Source organism: Aedes albopictus, chromosome 2 (assembly GCF_035046485.1).
Source record: "Aedes albopictus strain Foshan chromosome 2, AalbF5, whole genome shotgun sequence".
In the NCBI taxonomy this organism is placed as follows: Eukaryota; Metazoa; Arthropoda; class Insecta; order Diptera; family Culicidae; genus Aedes; species Aedes albopictus.
Window position 1 is genome coordinate 193,329,849 of NC_085137.1, and position 6,581 is coordinate 193,336,429.

Here is a 6,581-nt window from a genome sequence, read left to right on the forward strand (position 1 = left end):
TCACTAAAAAATGGTTTCTGCAAAAACGAAAAACATTTTCTACAGCGTAAAAAATTCAGAAGATACCCTGATCCATACTCTACATGTGCTCGAAAAACCGATTTTAAAAATATTGCTTCGTTATTTAATACAAAATCAAAAACTAAAAAAAACGAGGAAATGCTTCCAGTTTCGCCTTAACATCGAGCAATTTCGTAACGTAGAAGTGGCTCAAGACTACGCGCAGCAGTTAGCAGTGGCCCTACCAACGGAAGAGCAGCTTGGCGCAGCTAGACTTAAAGATGGCTGGAGGGACATACGATCCGCCATAGGTAGTACCTCGGCTACAGCACTAGGCCTCGCGACTCCGAATCACAGAAACGACTGGTACGACGGCGAATGTGAACAGTTGAAAAACGAGAAGAATGCAGCATGGGCGAGAATGCTGCAACACCGTACGAGAGCGAATGAGGCACGTTACAAACAGGCGCGGAACAGGCAGAACTCAGTCTTCCGGATGAAGAAGCGCCAGCAGGAAGAACGAGATCGCGAAGCGATGGAAGAGCTGTACCGCGCTAAGGACACACGAAAGTTCTACGAGAAGCTGAACCGCAGAGGTTTTGTGCCACAAGCCGACATGTGCCGTGATTATCACGGGAATATTCTCACGAGCGAGCGTGAGGTGGTCGAGAGGTGGCAGCAGCATTACGATGAGCACCTCAATGGCGACGTTGCAAGTACCGAAGGTGGCGTGGTAACAGATCTAGGAGTATGTGCACAGGACGAAAGACTTCCGGCCCCTGACCTCCAAGAGATTGAGGAGGAGGTTGGCCGGTTGAAAAACAACAAAGCCGCTGGAGCAGATCAACTACCAAGCGAGCTTCTAAAATACGGTGGTGAAGCACTGGTGAGAGCACTACACTGGGTCATTACCAAGATTTGGGAGGAGGAAGTATTACCGGAGGAATGGATGGAAGGTATCGTGTGTCCCATCTACAAAAAGGGCGACAAGTTGGATTGCGGGAACTACCGCGCGATCACACTACTGAGCGCTGCCTACAAGATACTCTCTCAAATTTTATGCCGCCGTCTATCACCGATTGCAAGAGAGTTCGTGGGGCAATATCAGGCTGGATTTATGGGTGAACGCGCTACAACGGACCAGATGTTCGCCATCCGCCAGGAGTTGCAGAAATGCCGCGAATACAATGTGCCCACACATCACTTGTTCATCGATTTCAAATCGACGTATGATACAATCGATCGAGAACAGCTATGGCAGATTATGCACGAATACGGATTCCCGGATAAACTGATATGATTGATCAAGACGACGATGGATCGAGTGATGTGCGTAGTTCGAGTATCAGGGACACTCTCGAGTCCTTTCGAATCTCGCAGAGGGTTACGGCAAGGTAATGGTCTTTCGTGCTTGCTGTTCAACATTGCGTTAGAGGGTGTAATAAGGAGAGCGGGGATTAACACGAGTGGTACGATTTTCACGAAGTCCGTTCAGCTGCTTGGTTTCGCTGATGATATTGATATTATTGCTCGTAAATTTGAGACGATGGCGGAAACGTACATCCGACTAAAGAGTGAAGCCAGGCGAATCGGATTAGTCATTAATGTGTCGAAGACGAAGTACATGATGGCAAAGGGCTCCAGGGAGGAATCACCGCGCTTGCCACCCCGAATTTATATCGACGGTTATGAAATCGAGGTGGTTTAGTAATTCGTGTACTTGGGCTCACTGGTGACCGCCGACAACGACACCAGCAGAGAAATTCAGAGGCGCATTGTGGCAGGAAATCGTGCTTACTTTGAACTCCGCAAAACTCTACGATCGAAAAAAGTTCGCCGTAACACAAAGTTAATCATCTACAAAACGCTGATTAGACCGGTCGTCCTCTATGGGCACGAAACATGGACCCTACGTGCAGAGGACCAACGCGCCCTTGGTGTTTTCGAACGGCAGGTGTTGCGTACCATCTACGGCGGAGTGCAGATGGAAGACGGGACTTGGAGAAGGCGAATGAACCACGAGCTGCATCAGCTGCTGGGAGAACCAACCATCGTCCATACCGCGAAAATCGGGAGGCTACGGTGGACCGAGTGGAATGGAGACGGCTACTATGCACAGCAGAGGCCACCCTGGCCTTAGCCTGATTGGTAAGGTAAGTACCAAGTTCCATTGCGGTTGAAACAAAAAGTTTTGGACTATCTTGATGGGTTGGAGAAGGACGGTATCATCACACCAGTAGAATCCAGTGAATGGGCTACTCTGGTGATAGCAGTACCGTGTATGCACCAAACTTTGCGCAGTTAAGAAAAATCAAATTTGTAGTCGTTATAAAAAATACAAACAAACAAAATATATCATGAACAACATGCTCATACGATAGACTAATGATCCTTCTTTGAGTCTTCAATATAAAAAAAAATCATAATATTAACCAAAAAATACTTAAAATAGAAAAACCGTTTCATTGCCTTGTTCCTAACTTTGCGCACAAAATCTTCGATTGTTCCTAACTTTGGGCATAGTGTGCCTAACTTTGCACATGCTATGAATTTCTCAAAAAAGTAATCAAAAATGCTATTATTTAATGTTTGCCCATTAATCTAAAGTTATTCAGATCAGGTAGTGTGCCAATTAATCTTTGTTGAAATACTTTGTCCTACGAGGGAGGGGGAACGGAGGCCTCCGGAGTTCTTGATTTCTTCTGCCGTTCGTATTAGGCACCTACCGTGTGAACAGTCCAAACTTTATGAGAGATTGTTTCCTGTGGCTAAAGATTAAAGGAAAAAGCTTCCTGATAAATGAAGTGACCGTTACGGATAGGAACAATAAGGGGTCATTTAAATATGATGTCCATCTTTGGGGGGACGGGGCCTGGGGTTGTCTGAGAAAGTATGATATGCCATGTATTAGGTATACTATATGAAGCGTGACGGGGTGGCCCAGGGAAAGAGGGGGTTCTAAAAGTCTAAAAAATGATGGACGTCATATTTGAATCGTTCCTAACATTGACCGCCGGAAAATCCAAATGAAGGACTGTTCACAAATCACGTCTCATTGTAGACAGATGGAGAGTGCCTGCCGTAGTGCTACGGTTCATACAATTTTCTACTTATTTCTATACAAAATCTGCTACATGGTGGAGAGGCAGGCCTGAAATTATCAGTACTGGACCAGTACTGGTGTTACATATTTCACGTTCAACATACATTTACTGAAAGTGCGCAAAAATTAGGAACACAGTGCAAATAATGGTTCCAAACATTGCACACCACTATTTACTAATTAAATTGAAAAAATATTACGAACTGTGATTGATATTACTAGAATATCATATTTTTTGTCAATTAACTGCAAAATTAATCATCGTTGCACAGTTGTATCGAGGAAAATGTTGATTTTTAGTAGAGTTACTTCTTGGCAACCGTGTTAAAGCGAGGCAAATTTTGACATTTTTGTGTATTTTTTGTTTATTATTCAACATAAACAAAGATTTTATGGCAATTAAATATTCGTCAAATAATGTTTATGTTTACACAATGCTAGTGCAATGATTAAACTGGTGAATATGTTGACATTTAGTTATTTTTTTCGTTATTTTACAAGAATGCGCAAAGTTTGGACCTGCGCAAAGTTAGGTGCGCACACGGTAGTCAAGAAAAATCAAGACATAAAGCCTGAATCCACAATAATCGGGACACAGAAATACGTCAGCATTGTTTGTGCCAAATTTCATAAAAATCGATGCATTACTATTAACTGTGGATGAAAAACAAACAGACGTGGTTGTTAAGCATTTTGTACAATCATGATCAATTTTCATTCGCACACTAGATGGTTCTTTTACGCTACAGTTCAAAGTTCTGTGATGATTATCATGAAATTTCGTTAGTAGTTATGATACTTATATTTAGAGACACTTTCTAGCGAAATTTCATCAACTTTGATCAATTGGTTTAAAAGCTACTAGTGTTGATAGAGGTGAGTGTTAGTGAAAATTTTTCGTGTTTTTCATGTGTGATTTTTGCCTATTCATAACTTTTGAATTTATCTACCAATTTTCATGAAATTTTTACAGAAGCTAGTTGATTATGTGTATATTATGCCTGCAAAATTTGATGATTATTGGTATAGTACTTTCAATAGTACAATAGAAACAATAAAGGGTGCTGACTAATTGCTGTTTGAGTGGCTAAAGTCACGTTCAGTCCCAATACATGTTTCGACTATAAAATTGTTGATAGTGCCTATGCAACAAATGTAGATTGAGAGGTTTGTGTTCAAAATTTCAGCCATTGTCAAATTCAAAAGTTACAGCGCTGACAAGCAAAACTAGGGGCTGTACAAAATTCAATAAAGTGTAGAATTAGCTCTAAGTTAAAATACACAAAAATAAAAACAAAAAAATCAATAGCGCACATTTTATTCTTTCGTTGCTACAACAAAAAGTACTGCACCGATTCACATGAAATTTTGTAGGTGAAATGAACACATCCTGAGATGTTACAGTTGACTCTCTACACCTCGATATTGAAGGGACCATCGAGATAGGGAGAGATCGAAATCAAGAACCAATTTGTAATGCACACTAGATTGAAAAATCGTCCGTAACTAGGAAAAACCGTCAACAAACAGATGTCACTTCGCCTTCCCAGAATGTTTTGCACCTTAGAAATTAGATCTAGCAACCTGTAAAAACGGGCATATCGACATATGGAGAGAAAATCTAGAATAAAAACGAACGAGATCGCATCGAGATAGAGAGATATCGAGATAAGGAGATATCGACATGTAGAAAGGTAAAATGTATGCAGATTGAAGGGACCAAACCATCGAGATAGGGAGAGATATCGAGATGTAGAACATCGACATGTGGAGAGTCGACTGTATTAGACAAAATTTGAGCAATTTAAATGTATGTATTGCAGAGTTATAGCTGCATTTCTGTGTCCCGATTATTGCGGATACAGGCTTTACGTCTGGTAATAGACTGTATGGTTTCTATTAACAAAGTGTTAATGCCAAACGCGTATCCATTACCTGTCGCCCAAGGCATTTTTCTACTTTGGCGGGTTCCAAGGTTGTTTGGATTTGGAAGGAGTTTATACCCAACTGTTATTAACGGAGCTTTGGGCTAGGGTTGATACATTCCAAGATCCAATTCTTCTCCATTGTTTCACGCTAAAAGTCGTTGCCGTTGAATCAGTTCGTAATCTTTCATTTTCAATTTCTGTAATGGTTTTTGGGTTTCGGGAACAGTAGGTTGTTGGCCCAAGGTCCCCTATCCACCATGGTGAGCCGCTGGCACCTTAGGTATAGCTTCCCATGGTGGAGCATTTCATACTCAGTTGCTGAATACCAGAACAGACGCTATTTGGTGAACAGACGCTCATGACGTACCTTCCTCAATCTAGCTGAAATCGCTGAAATCAGAAGAACAACAGTGCCCAGGTTAAACTACCAGCTGACCACACAACTCTTAACTGGCGGTCTTTGCCATCGAATGATCCGTGGAAGCATGGGTATGAACTTATGAGGACCAGAATTGTGTTGGACGCTGCTTGTCGGCTCACCATTGCCCTTTATTTTTGAGTGCAACTGCACTGCACGCCACATCTGCTAAGAAAATTGAAACACCCAATTTTCAACGCGTCTATCATTGCGACTATTTATTCACTCGATTTCTCGGTATCTACAGGAAAACTTAATCCTAGTTATATTAAATTAGAAAAAAAATCCTCTTTACAACCTAAACTCACTATTAAACCATCATTCCTGTGAGAAGTGATCGCGCTCAATGCGTTTTGAATTCCAACGACTCAAATCATCCTTTAGACACTGTCCAACGATTATCCTATTCTGTTTAACTTTCAGCATATTTATTAAAACTTCTTTATGCTTATATGCTAGTGAAAGCTATTTGTATTTAAGAGTAATATCTGTATTTATATCGATTAGTTGATTCAACTGGGTAATTTAAATACACGACGTTTGCGACTACTAAGATTGTGCCAAAAAACTTAAATAGGGTTGGAAACGTAAAAACTATCAAAAACAATCAAATTTGCACAGGATTGCTTGTATCCTATTGTGTAGCTCCGGACATATGTTTAACACTCCTGCTGTTTAAGCGTTTCTCTATGATTCTCAACTGCCTAGGAAAATAACACAAAAGAGAGGTTAATGTTTGCTTAATATAGCTCATCAGGATCAACACAATTTTTGCATAGGTACTGGAATTTGAGAATAATCTGATCTGAATAATCGGTTGTATCAACTTCTTCAAAGAATGTCGTGGTATAAATTCATGTCTAGCAAATATGTTTCTTTGTCTATTTGACACTCATCCAAGAATTTGTCCATGGGATCAGACAGAATATACTCCACAAGTTTCACGGAAAATTCGTAAGAATTTCTCTGAAATCTGCCAATGATCCATCCAAGATATTGCCATAGTTTTTGTGTGAAATTTTTAAAAGCTTCGCGTTAGCAACTCTCCTCCAGAGAATTTTTGACAAAATTGAGTATTATGCAACAATATTCATAAATTTCATTCAATTATTTATTGAGAAAAGCATACTAA